Here is a 12,531-nt window from a genome sequence, read left to right as displayed (position 1 = left end):
CAGCAAATCCCCATGTGCAAAGGCCTGAGGGATTATGATTATAAGTTTCTCCAAGGTTATCTCTGTATTGCTGGTGCCTAGCCCAGTCCAGGAAAGGAGTGGGCTCTTAATAGATGTTGGAGGGATGAACAGCATGACAGTGAGGGCTTGCTATGGAAGGGACCTGTAGACCCAGAATCCATAAGACCAACGCCAAATCATAATGTTGGAGCTGTCACATGAACAGCAGCCATGGACACAGTTGGCCTTCATTTCTCCAGCCACGGGTTGATAATAACTGACATGTCTACCTCTGTGCAAGTGAAAAGGAAGAGGAAAAGACTCATTCCCAGCTGGGAAAGAGCCCACTCTACTATTGAGAATTTTAGAAGGAATTATCAGCAATAACTGTTCAGTGAGGTGAGAGAGGAGTTTCGAGTGTATGGGCATCTTCATCAGAGTTTGGAGTCTCCTTTTATTTCTGATGTTGAGCTACATTGTCAAGTTTCCAATATTTTCATTTCTTTAAAACTTCACCCAATCAATACTGTGGCCCAAACCCAGCTTGCACTGGCTCCTTGAGATGAGCATTGCTATTTCTCGGCTAAGAATCGACACAGTACCTTTCACTTTGCTTAATGAACTCAGAACAAACTGATGGATGGCCCAGCTCAGTTGGCCATGACAGCTGGCCCTTCCCTGATGACCAGATAATGAGGCAAATGCATTAAGTGTGTGTCACCCCAGTCAACGGACATGGCCTATTAAGCCAAAGCCAAGCCACATGTGGTTTTCGGTTAGTCTCTACCACAGGCAGGTATTCTGGTACCTGTTTAAACACCTCCATATTTCCATACTAAAATAAATCTGATGCTTTCTTTCATGTATACTGACGAAATTGGGCCAGTAAAGTAACCTTAAGAAAAGCCTGTGTCATGTTGCAAATAGTTATTATCAGACACAGTATAGTATTAAGAACCAAGATACCAAGATTCTAGTCCTAATTAATTAATTCATCCGCTTGACAAACATTAATCAAGTGTCTGTCATGTGCTAGCTACTGTCTAAATTCTTGGATATAAAACAAAACCATCACCCTCCACATTTATTGAGTACTTACTAAGCACTACAGTTTTTAAAGTCACTTAGCATTCCTAACAACCTGGGGGGAAGATGTCAAATCCAAGGAAATTGAGGCACTGAGAGGTAAAACAGCTTGTCTCAGTTTTCAAGCTCATAAGTGGTAGAGCCAGGATCCAAACCCAGTCAGTCTGACTCCAGAGATGATTAAGACATAGCTTCAGTCCTACAAAAGCCCAGTTTCTTAGAATAATATACAGACATGGACACATGTGCATTTAATAGCTCTGTGACCCAGAGAAAAATGTTTAACCTTTCTGTGCAAATTATCTTTTGTTGCACAAAAATTAATACAAACTTAGAGGCTTAAAACACCACTTATTTATTGGCTCACAGCATTTTTCAGGTCCGAAGTTGTTCCAGATTTTATGCTTCTGTGACTAAAGAACCCAATCAGCACAATTGCAGAGGAGGAAAAGTTTATTTGAGAGCTCACAGCTTCAGAGGTTTTAGTCCATAGAAGGCTGGCTCCATTCCCCCAGGGCTAAGGTGAGGCAGCACACCAGGGCGGAAGAGTATGGTGGAAGGAAATGGCTCACATGACGATCAGAAAGCAGAGAGAAAGATCTCCACTTGCCAGATACAAATACTTACCCCCAATGCCCACCCTCCTCCAGCCATGGGTGATTAATTTGCTGATTGGGTTAAGGCTCTCATAACTGGATCATTTCCCCTCTGAACCTTCTCACATTGTCTCACATGTGAGCTTGTGGGGGACACCTCATATCCAAGCCATAATAGAAGTCCGCCATTGGAATTCCTGTGCTCTTATTCATAGCCAGGTTTTCACAGGACTGAATTCAGAGGTGTTGGCAGGCTGCAGTTCTTACATAGGCTCAGAGTTGTCATCTGTGCTGCAGAATTCTTCTTCTTGCACGTGTAGGACTGAGACCCTTATTTCCCTATGAGAATATCAGTCGGGAAACTACTCAGCACATGACGAATACCCACAGTTCCTTGCCAGAGTGATCCCCTGGGCAGCTCACAATGTGGGGTGTGCCTTCCTCCAAGATTAGCTGGAGCGTATCTTCCACATGTATTCTGCAACTAGCCAGAGCAAACTCTGCTTTTAAAGGGCTCTCCTGATTAGATCAGGCCCTCCCACAGAAATCTCCCTTTTGGCATTTAATGTAACATAGTCACAGAAGCAATCTCAGCCTGAGGTGCCACTGCACCCAAAGTGGTAGAGGATTATATAAGCGTGAGTAACATTTGGGGTCACACTTGCTGAGTTTCTACTTTCCTGGGAACAAGACTAGACTAGGTAAAATGGAGATAACACTACTAATAAATACATTTTCACATATGCTGTCTCATCAGAGCCTCGCCGTCCAGAGTCAGGTGCACTGGGAGAAGGGAGCACTGACTGGGAGAGGAATCTGAGGGCTAGAGAAGTCGCACAACCTTCCCCTGCCATGCTGGAAAAGTGTGGGAGAGCAAAGACTTTCACTCAGGTCTTCCACTTCCAGCATGTGAGCTCCCTCCCCCGTCCATGTTGCTGCATCCATCAGAGAGGACCAGACACGTTCTAGTGCCCAGTACCCAATCAGAGTGGAAGGAACACAGGAAGCAGACAGATCTTGTCTCAAATCCAAGTTCTGCCTCTCACTAGTTCTAGAGTCTTGGGCTAGTCACTTCCCCCGACAGCATTTGTACCTGCAAGATGGGGGGAGTTTTGGGCTGCCCGGTTCCCAGGGGCTCTTTCCCTCTCACATCAGGATAAAACCATTGCAGCTGCACTCTGGGTCATTATTAGCCCCATGCTTCTATTCTCTTGGTTGAAGGAGAACAGTGTAACTACCTCCTCTTCCTATCCCAGTGGGTCTGGGAGAATAACTTCACTGTATTATTTTTCCAGGGCTGTCGGAAAAAATTGCCACAAACTAGGGGTCTTAAAAAAAAAGAAATTCACTCTCTCAAAGTCTGGTGGCCAGACATCCAATTCTTCCTGAGGAGGGTCTAGGCCATGCCTGTCTTCTGGATTCAGGGGGTGCCAGCAAACACAGGGGTTCCTTGGCTTGTAGATTCATTACTCCAATGCCAGCCTCCACCTTCACATGACCTTCACCTCTGTCTCTGTCTTCTCTTTTTCTCTTTCTTATAAGGACACTTGTCAGTGGATTTATGATGCACCCTAAATCTATGATCATCCATGTCAAGATTTTTTATTATCTATAAAGGCCTTATTCCTAAATAGTCAAAGATGCCAGTTAGAACTTGGGCGTATCTTTGAGGGGAACGCAATCTAACCTTTATATGTAAATTCATTTATGCATCCCATAATTGGTGAAATTTAGGCACTTTTCTATTTTTCCTCACTACAATAAATATTTTCATTGCATCTCCTTGTGTACATGAATAAGAATTTCTCTACAAGTAAAAACTGGATCACAGAGTATACACATTCTCAGCTCCACCAAATGTTGCTAAATAAGTATGTATTATGTGTATGCTAAACATGAGCTCTACCACTGATCCACATTCATGGTCCTTTTAAACTTTTTTTTTTTTTAATTTTGAGATGGGGTCTTGATAAATGGCACAGGCTAGCCTTGAACTTGCCATCCTCTTGCTTCAGCCTCCCGAGATTGCTAAATATTTTTGCCAATCTAATGGATGTAAAATGGCATCTTATTATTGATTTAATTTGCATCTTTATGATTAGACTGGTGAGATTGAATTATGTTTTCAGATGTGTATTACATATTTGAGTTTTCTCCTTGAATATCTTCTTAAAATTCTAAATAAGTCGTTATCTGTCTGCCAGGACTATCTAGGAGCTTGTGAAAAGAATTGAGAAGCTGATTTAGTGCAAGTTGGGGTGGGACCTAGGAACCTGAATGCTAAAAAGCTTGCCAGGAAACTCGGGACAGGCGAGCAGGGCATGGCCACAGGGGACGATTGCTGTAGTAACCAATCTTATTGGCACTTTGTTTTATACTCTCAGAGTACATGACAGGGCTTTATCTCCTACAAAGCCTTAAACTATATTATTAATTACAGGATGCTGTTGGAGGATGCTACATATCTATGAAGGTGTGGGGAAACTTCCCCCAGCCCCTTCTCCCTCCAGCTAGGAAAAGCTGGACTCCTCTCATATGCTTTTATTTTCCCTTGTGGACATCATGACGTACAACTTAGCATTTCTGTTGTGTCTTGGTAACCAGAAATCTCTTTGTTCTTCATAAAAATTATACAAGATATTTTTATGACATATTTCTAGCTATTAGCTTTTTCACATATTTTATTGTTTTATCTTGATTGTTTAACCTAAATTCTTAAAAAAAAAAAAAAAAAAAAAAGAACTTATAAGAGTGCTAGGCATTGAACACAGGACCTTGCACATTTTAGGCAGGTGCTGTACAACTAAGCTACAACCCCAACCCATGTATATATTTTTAACATATATCTATGTTATAGTTGGACACAATACCTTTATTTTATTTATTTATTTTTATGTGGGGCTAAGGATTGAACCAAGCACCTAACATGTGCTAGGCAAGCACTCTACCGCTGAGCCACAACCCCAGCCCCCATGTATATCTTTTTTTTTTAAACAGTATCTTTTTTTTTAACCTTTATTTTATTTATTTTTATGCGGTGCTGAGGATTGAACCCAGGCCTCACATGTGCTAGGCGAGTGCTCTACCGCTGAGCCACAACCCCAGCCCCCATGAATATCTTTTTGAAAACCACTTTACATACTTTTTGAAAATGAGAGAGGCATAAATACATATTAATTTTAAATTCTACCTTGTGAGGATTAAATAATAATATAAAATTTATGTGAGGCCCTTCCTCTAACATTGACCTATTTTCAAGATTCACATACAATATTATCAGTTCTATCATTAATGTTCAACTGGAAAAAAATACTTCAAAGATGAGCTACTCATACCACATCAATGAAATTAATGCAAGAAAATGGGTCACATCAATTTACTAGTTGTAGCCATTTAGTTGCAGAAAAAATGGGATATAAAAAATAGTATTATTCATTCCTAAATCATTGTCATTCGGCTCAAAAATGGTGCAAACACAATTACAAATAAGTCCACCTGCATACATATAGTTTAGTGCTTTAAAAGCAAAATTAATTTTCAAAAACCTTGACCAAATGTTTTTAGAAGACAACTTTTAAACCTCTTATGGTTCTTTACAAAACAAAAGTGTGCTAATGTTGCCTCACTGTTGCTCCCATACCTCAGTTAGCTACTCTGTGCCTTGGGTAGGAGCTCCAATCACCTTGAGCAGTCTGACAAGAATTCCCCTGGTTTTAAAACTGAAAGCCCCGTGTCCTGGAACCCCTCAGTTCTGAGCAAACCAGGACTGCCAGTCACTGTAGCCTTGGGCAGCTTCTATCTGCCCAGGTACAGGAAGAGGGACCTGTCAATAGGTAAGTCCTCCTCCTAAGCCTTAAATCTGAATGGAAGTCATACATCTGGAAGTTATTCTCAGTTGGGTAAGGAAAGAAAAAAAAAATTCAAATTCAGTTCACTAATCATATCAGCCCAGATTTCACAAAGGATTAGAGGAAATCTTCACAAGTCAATGTTTTTATTCTCTTCTAAAGAGTTCCAGGAATAGAGATTTCATAAAGCTGTCTTTGAAAAACCATTCTACAATTCATAATCTTTTAAAAAATACTACATTCAATCTACAGTCATATTATTTTCATTCTCAGCACCAAAGTGAACAAAAAAATATTAAAGTTATGCTATCCACAGGAAATCAAGTAAAATCATTGGAGCCTCAAACTGGGTGGCCAGGACAAAATGCAAAGGCCATTGGAAGAGAGGGTTTTTTAGGTTGTGGGGGGAGAAGACTACCACATAAAACTTTAACAACACTCGGAGCTTTTTAGAATGGTGGGTCAAGAAAACTGCCTTCATCTAGTCTATTCCACACAACATCTTAAATGAGTTATTTTTAGAAGGCATAGATTTACAGATGAGAAAAATAGACTCAGAGTTCATTCACATTCTACTGTACCAGGTGCTGAGTGTGTGACCATAAACCCAAGAGGTGTGGCACCTGCTTTCATGGAGCCTGGAATCTAGTGGGGAATGACAGACACTCAAAAACTCTTTCAAAAAGAATGATGGCGGGCTGGGATTGTGGCTCAGCAGTGGAGCGCTCGCCTAGCATGGGTGGGACCGGGGTTCCATCCTCAGCACCACATAAAAAAATAAAGGCATTGTGTTGTGTTCATCTACACCTAAAAAAATAAATATTAAAAAAAAAAAAGAATGATGGCTGAGCCAGCTTGCAGGGAATCAGGGAAGAATCAGAAGACAAAGAGGAAAGATGGGGGAGAAAGGAGAACAATTTCCTGTTTCTAGGCAGAAGCAATGGCACACGGAGGTCTGGAGATAAGAGCATTAGCTTATGCACCCTCGGTAACACAGTTTATAAGTGGTCAGATTGGGGGTTTGAAGCCTGTGCTTCCTGCCTCCAGGATTCCTATTTCCCTCTCTACAACAGGTGACCAGCTGTGTTTCAAATCGACAAAGGACAGTCCCCAAAGGACACCCAATTCCCAGTGATGATGCTTGGTGTTTCCCAAACCGGTCTGATCATAAGAATCACCTAACATGGCCTGTTAGGAAAAAATAAAGATTCCCAGGTCCCACCCCTACTGGGAAATCAAATTTTAACAAACACCCCAGGTGATTCTTAGACAAGTTTGTTATATGCTGAATTATGACTTCAGAAAACCTAAAACCCAATATGTTTGGAGTTTACTTACTGGCCATTTTAAAGAACTTGAAGTCATTTAATCTTCCAAGAAGAAAAGAATGGGAGAGAAAGAAGAACTCTCCAGAGCTCCATCAGCCACCTAAACAAAAGAGCTTCTCTCCTCTGTGGATTTTAACCCATTCTGGATTAAGTACAAGCTGACTGCTGTCAGAACAAGATCTCTTCCCATACCAGAGGGCTCGGGAACATGCTAATAATTTGGAATCATCCCTAATTAAGGAGTTGAGAAGAGTAACGGAAACAGTAAGATAAGAAACTATGAGTTCTGGCTTTCAGCTGAGAAAGTTATGGATTTAGAATCTGAGAAGCTTGGGTTCAAATCCCAGACCTAACACTTACTGGACAAAACATGGACAAGTTAATGAACCTCTCCAACCGTCCTTTGCCCCAGTTGCAAAGGGTCAAAATCATACCCGTTTTTCGAGTTACTCTAAAGAACATGAGAGATAATGACAGGGCGTGATGGCACACACCTGTAATCTCAGCAGCTTAGGAGGCTGAGACAGGAGGATCATGAGTCCAGTTCAATGTTTTTATTCTCTTGTAAAAAGTTGCCAGCCTCAGCCAAAACGAGGTATTAAGCAACTCAGTGAGACGCTGTCTGTAAATAAAATACAAAATGGAGCTGGAGATGTGGCTCAGTGGTTGAGGGCCCCTGAGTTCAATCCCTGGTACAAAAACAAACAAACAAAAAAGACTATGAGAGATAATGGAGATGGTGGGCTGACACTGTGAGATCTTTAACAAATGTTTGTCAAAAAATCATAAAACAAGGGTGAATTTATAGCACCATCAGAGAGGGGTTGGGCTTATATGGAGCCAATAGTTAATAAAGATATATTAAGTTTTTAAAAAAGAAATTCACAGGCACAAAGCACTAATTCTATGCTGTATTGTAAAGAAACAGACCCTTCTCAGTATGCAGGAGATTGAATTCCAATTGGCTTCATGGCATATGAGGTTTCAAAACAGGGCTGCAAAGGTTTGGGGGGGGGGCTCTTAACAAGTTGGTTTTTATTCATAGAAAACAGATTCCCTGGGAGCTGCAAGAACTGAACCCAGGTTCCAGAAATGAGAACAGACTTCAGATTGCGGCAACTCCAGCTCAACGTCTGGAGCACTGGGGAGCAGGGAGGGGGCAGTGTGGGGGCCACATTTCTAACAATGCCGTGCAATTCAAAAAGTGCTTTTAAGTGATCTCCTTTTACTAAAGTAACAGAAAACACAATAAGAAGGAAATTTCTGATAAAAGGTGGTGGGGGTGGGGGGAGCTGGAGGAGGACACAAATCACTGAGCCAGCGTCCAGGGTCATACAGTCCCTGCTGGCCAGTGTTGCTGGAAGTGCTCAGTGAGGCCAGTGGGGGAGCTTATAGCCAGGCCTGGCTCGGAGCAGACCCTGGCTCGGAGCAGACCCCCAAGGTTTTCTTCTCTTCCCTTTCCCTTAGGAAGAGGGCCGTGCATGTGAATAGCGGCTTTATTGTTTTATTTCCGCATGGTCTGAATTTGATTTAACTCTGCGTCTTCCTCCTCAATGAGGTTGAAATATATCATTGGTTGCTTAATGGCCCTTCAAGCAATGAGGCCTTTATTAAATAGCAGCGTGATGCCAGGCGACCAGGATGCCAGCAGCACACAAATCTCTCCCTGCTGCCCCCTCAGCCTCTGTCTCTCTGCCCAAAAGGAGACTCAGGAGAGGGGGCACCAGTACCTGGAGGGGACACAGGAGATGGCTGGATGCTCAGACGCCTCCTGGGGGCCCTCCCTGCAGAAAGGAAGCCAGTGGTCTCAGAGAGCAGGGACAACAGTGGGCAGTTGTGTCCCTAAGTACAGCGTGACAAGGAGGAGCACATATTGGACCAACCAAGACCTGGGTTTGAGTTCCAGCTTTGCCGCTTTTATACCACATGCCTGGAGATGAGTGCTTTGGTCAGTCCAGGCCTCCGTTACCTGGTCAGAGGGTTGCCTGGAGGCTTGTAAAGTGACCCAGGCCTTCTGCTGTCATTCCACAATGAGGGCTCGGAAATCCTGCTTGGCTGGCGTCTGCAGATTGACTCCGTCACCCAGTATCATTTCAGTGCTTACTCTCCATCAGTTGCGTACCAGACGTCAGAGACAAGAGGCAGCTCTCTCTGAACTTGTGGAGAGCTTCCCCACATCCAGCTCACCATCGGACCCCTAAATCCACCTCCACCCCACAGCCAGAGATGGCTTTCCAACCTATAAATCAGATAACTCCCTCTCTTTCTCTCTCTCTCACACACACGCACCTGTTTCAAGCCTTTCTTCAGTGGCTCTCAGCGTACAGCTCAGACCTCTGAGTTGGCCCCCATATATCTGGGGCTCAGTCCCAATCCTCCCCCCCCCCACATTCTGTGCTCCAGCTGGAGGGAACTGTTTTCAGCACCCCTGCCCCACTCTGCCACCCACATCCCCTGACCCCTGCCCCACTCTGCCACCCACATCCCCTGTCCTGGCTTGCCACCCTGCTACTATGCCTGCTGAGCCCAACTCATCCCCTGAAACCTGGCTCAGCCCCCGAGACTCAGCTGGGTGGCCCTCTCCCATCCTGGAACCCCAGCCAGCCAGCCCCTCTTCTTCTCCACTGCCGCTGCATCACCACAACCACCGGGTTCGAGCTCCCTAATGGCAGGGCCCCACAGGGTGTCCTTTCTTTGCCCAGTGCTTGGCAGGGTCCCTAGCGCAAAAAAGGGCTGAGGAAATGTTTCAGGAATGAACGAACAAAATTATGTCAGCCAATATTTATCAAAATCTGATTCTATAATAGGTCAGGCATTGTGCCCTGGAGTAAGTTCCAGTAATAAACAATATGCACAACAGATGTGGCCCTTGCCCTGGCTGAATCAAAACTAGTGGGAAAGAAAAATTTTTTAAAGCAGTAGTGACAAAGCTGATCCATGCTGTGAAAAAGAAGAAGGAAGAAGTGTGTGTGGTGGGGGCGGGGGGGGGGGGCGGAGCAGGAAGGTTTCTCAGAGAAAGTGAGGTTTAGGAGGACACCCAAGGCAGACGCGGAAGTTGTGGGCAGGAGGAAAGATTGACACACTCTGTCTAAAAATAGCAACACCTCTCCAGTCTGGAACTGGCCCATCTCACTTATCCAGAAAATAGCCAGAACCCAGAAAGAAGCTCAAAGCCACTAATGGCCAAAATATGTCAAAAGCTTACACCTGGTTCATCTAGGAGCCTGTCCTTCACACCATCCTTTGTCAATGCCTCCAGGCTGACAATTTGCCCTCCTCTGTCCACTTTCCACCGCTTTCCTCTGTACACACTTCTAACAGAACATCTGGCATCCCACACTGCAGTCACCCTCTGTGTCTGCTGCCCCCAGGCTGGGACCCCTGAGGCCACACTGTGTGGCTTCCTAGGTCATGCTGTTCCCATGCAGGCATTTTTGACATTTGGACCTTTTTTTTTTTTTTTCCAATAGACCTCCATAAATTGCCCAGGCTGGACTAGAACTCCTGGACCCAAGTGATCCTCCTACCTCAGCCTCCCAAATAGTTGGGATTACAGGCCTCAGCCACTGTACCAAGACTGGAATACTTTAATAATTACATTTTTAACTCTCTAACAAGTCTTGCACAATATTTACATATTGCCATAATAAAGTGACTTGTTAATTTAAAGTAGGAGTTCAGCAATATATTATTTCAGAAAACGAATATCAAATTATTTTATATTTGAGGGATTTTATATTTACAATGAGAATTTTCTGGCAGATGGCAGTCGAGTGTCTTATTTTAACAAGCCATGTACATTGTTCCCCTTTGACAAACTTAATAATCAAAAGACCTGGTTGATCTAATGGTAGCCTGTGTTTCTAAATAGAGATCTGCTTTTACATCTGATGGAGAACTGGGGAGTATTAAAAATTTGTTTAAATCCCTCCTTGATATTAGTGCAAGGGCTAAATTTGAAGTTTCATATTGCAACTCAGTTACCTCTTTGTTTGCTACACTATGACATTTCTGAATTCCAAGTTCAAATCAACAAGTACTTCATTATGACACTATGTAAATATTATTTAAAAACTAATGTTCATTTATCACTAGTAATCCATTGTTGTCACAAATTTGTTAATGCAATGTAAGTAGTTTATTGCCTAATATTCTTTCTTGGAGGAGGGTGTACCTTTTTCTAATTCATACAAAGGATAAGAAAGGGCCAATAGTGGCCCAACAATGGTGTTTGATGGTGTCTTTATTCCCAGTGCCTTGCACAAGCCTTGGAGCACCGTAGACATTCAACACATATTAGTTGAAGAATAATGGAGATCTTCCAGTCCTCAGAACTTAAATATTGTATATGTATGCTTTATTTTCCCATACTCTCTAGAAATACTTCTGCTTATTTTAATGGAGCAGTATTGTATAAACTCTTAGAACAACAGTCCTTAATACCTGGCCAACACAACAGGAACCATTGCCTCTCCCTTTGTTCCCTAGATACAGACCACTTTTTCTAACAAGAATGCCTAGAAGTAAGGAAATTTCACAGCTATAATATACCATTAGAGGAACATCTTTGCAATGTACCTAGAGAGTCATAAAGTTTAGTAATTTCTGAGAAGATGTCATAAAAATCCAGTAAGATGGTAAGACTTTGTGTAAGTAGTCTCAGGCAAGGCTCTAGACTTCTTAAGAAAGAAACAAGTGCACAGGCTAAAGAAAGCTATGTCATCATGGAAAATAAACCCTGCCAAACCTAAGGCTTTCAGGGGCTTACAAACAGCTGGCTCTCTATTTCTGGCTTGAGTTTTGCAATGCCAGAGACAGGAATGAGTTCACTGCCTGGAATCTCTTTATATCATTTCCCTTTAAAGAAAATAGTCACTTTGAAGGTAGACTTTAAAAAAAATCATTAGAGCCATTAGTGATGCCATAGTTCAATTTAATTAGCATTTGTGAATGCATTCTCTGTGCCAGGCACTAGAGTACTCAAAGATGAATAAGACAAGCTCCCTGCTACTAAATATCTTATAATCTAGGGAAAGAGACAGACTGTCTCAATCAATAACCTTCCCCATCCATCAACCATCCTGTCCCAGGTGACCTCACCTTTTCTCTGAGACTTACGATTTTATCCTAACTTGCCTCCCTGCCTCCACTCTTAAAGCCCTCTGTAATCCATTTTCCACAGGGCACCAGGGTAATCTTCTTAAAAAGGCAAGTGTAATTATCTTGTTTCCTGTACATTCAGGCAATGTTCTAGGCTTTGAATGTGGTCTGGGCTCCTGAATGCCTGCTGGCAAGGGAAGAATCAGACTGGAAATTCCCATATCAAGGCAGGTCCTCTGAAAGGTCACATCCTCAGTAGGTGAGCAAGAAGAAAACCTGCTTCATCTTGGCCTTGGCTCAGACAAGGGGAAATAAAAGGTAAGAAAATCCCCCCTCAGAATGTCTATTCATAATTCCTTCTTGACACAAATCTAGAATCAGAATTCATACCATGCCTATAACCTAAAAAAGCCTAACACCAAAATTTTCAGTTTTAAGTGTTCCAGTTAGTATGATCCTCTGCACAAGATAAAGATCCTTATTTTAGACCCAGGCCTCAAAGACTTACTAGAGATTAAAGTTATAAGCTACATGAGTTTACAATAAAAATAGGCCTGATACCTACATTAGAAT

At 42.6% G+C, this 12,531-nt stretch overlaps 1 protein-coding gene across 4 annotated transcripts in view; it reads right to left on the bottom strand.

Annotated features, from left to right (window-relative positions):
• Window positions 1-12,531, bottom strand: part of TTLL11 (tubulin tyrosine ligase like 11) — a 240,160-nt gene that overhangs the window by 213,713 nt on the left and 13,916 nt on the right. The gene's annotated exons all lie outside the window — the stretch shown is intronic.

Source organism: Spermophilus citellus, assembly GCF_964194105.1.
Source record: "Spermophilus citellus genome assembly, chromosome: 2".
NCBI lineage: Eukaryota > Metazoa > Chordata > Mammalia > Rodentia > Sciuridae > Spermophilus > Spermophilus citellus.
The sequence above is the reverse complement of the archived record's forward strand: the minus strand, read 5'-3'. Positions and strand labels throughout refer to the sequence as shown.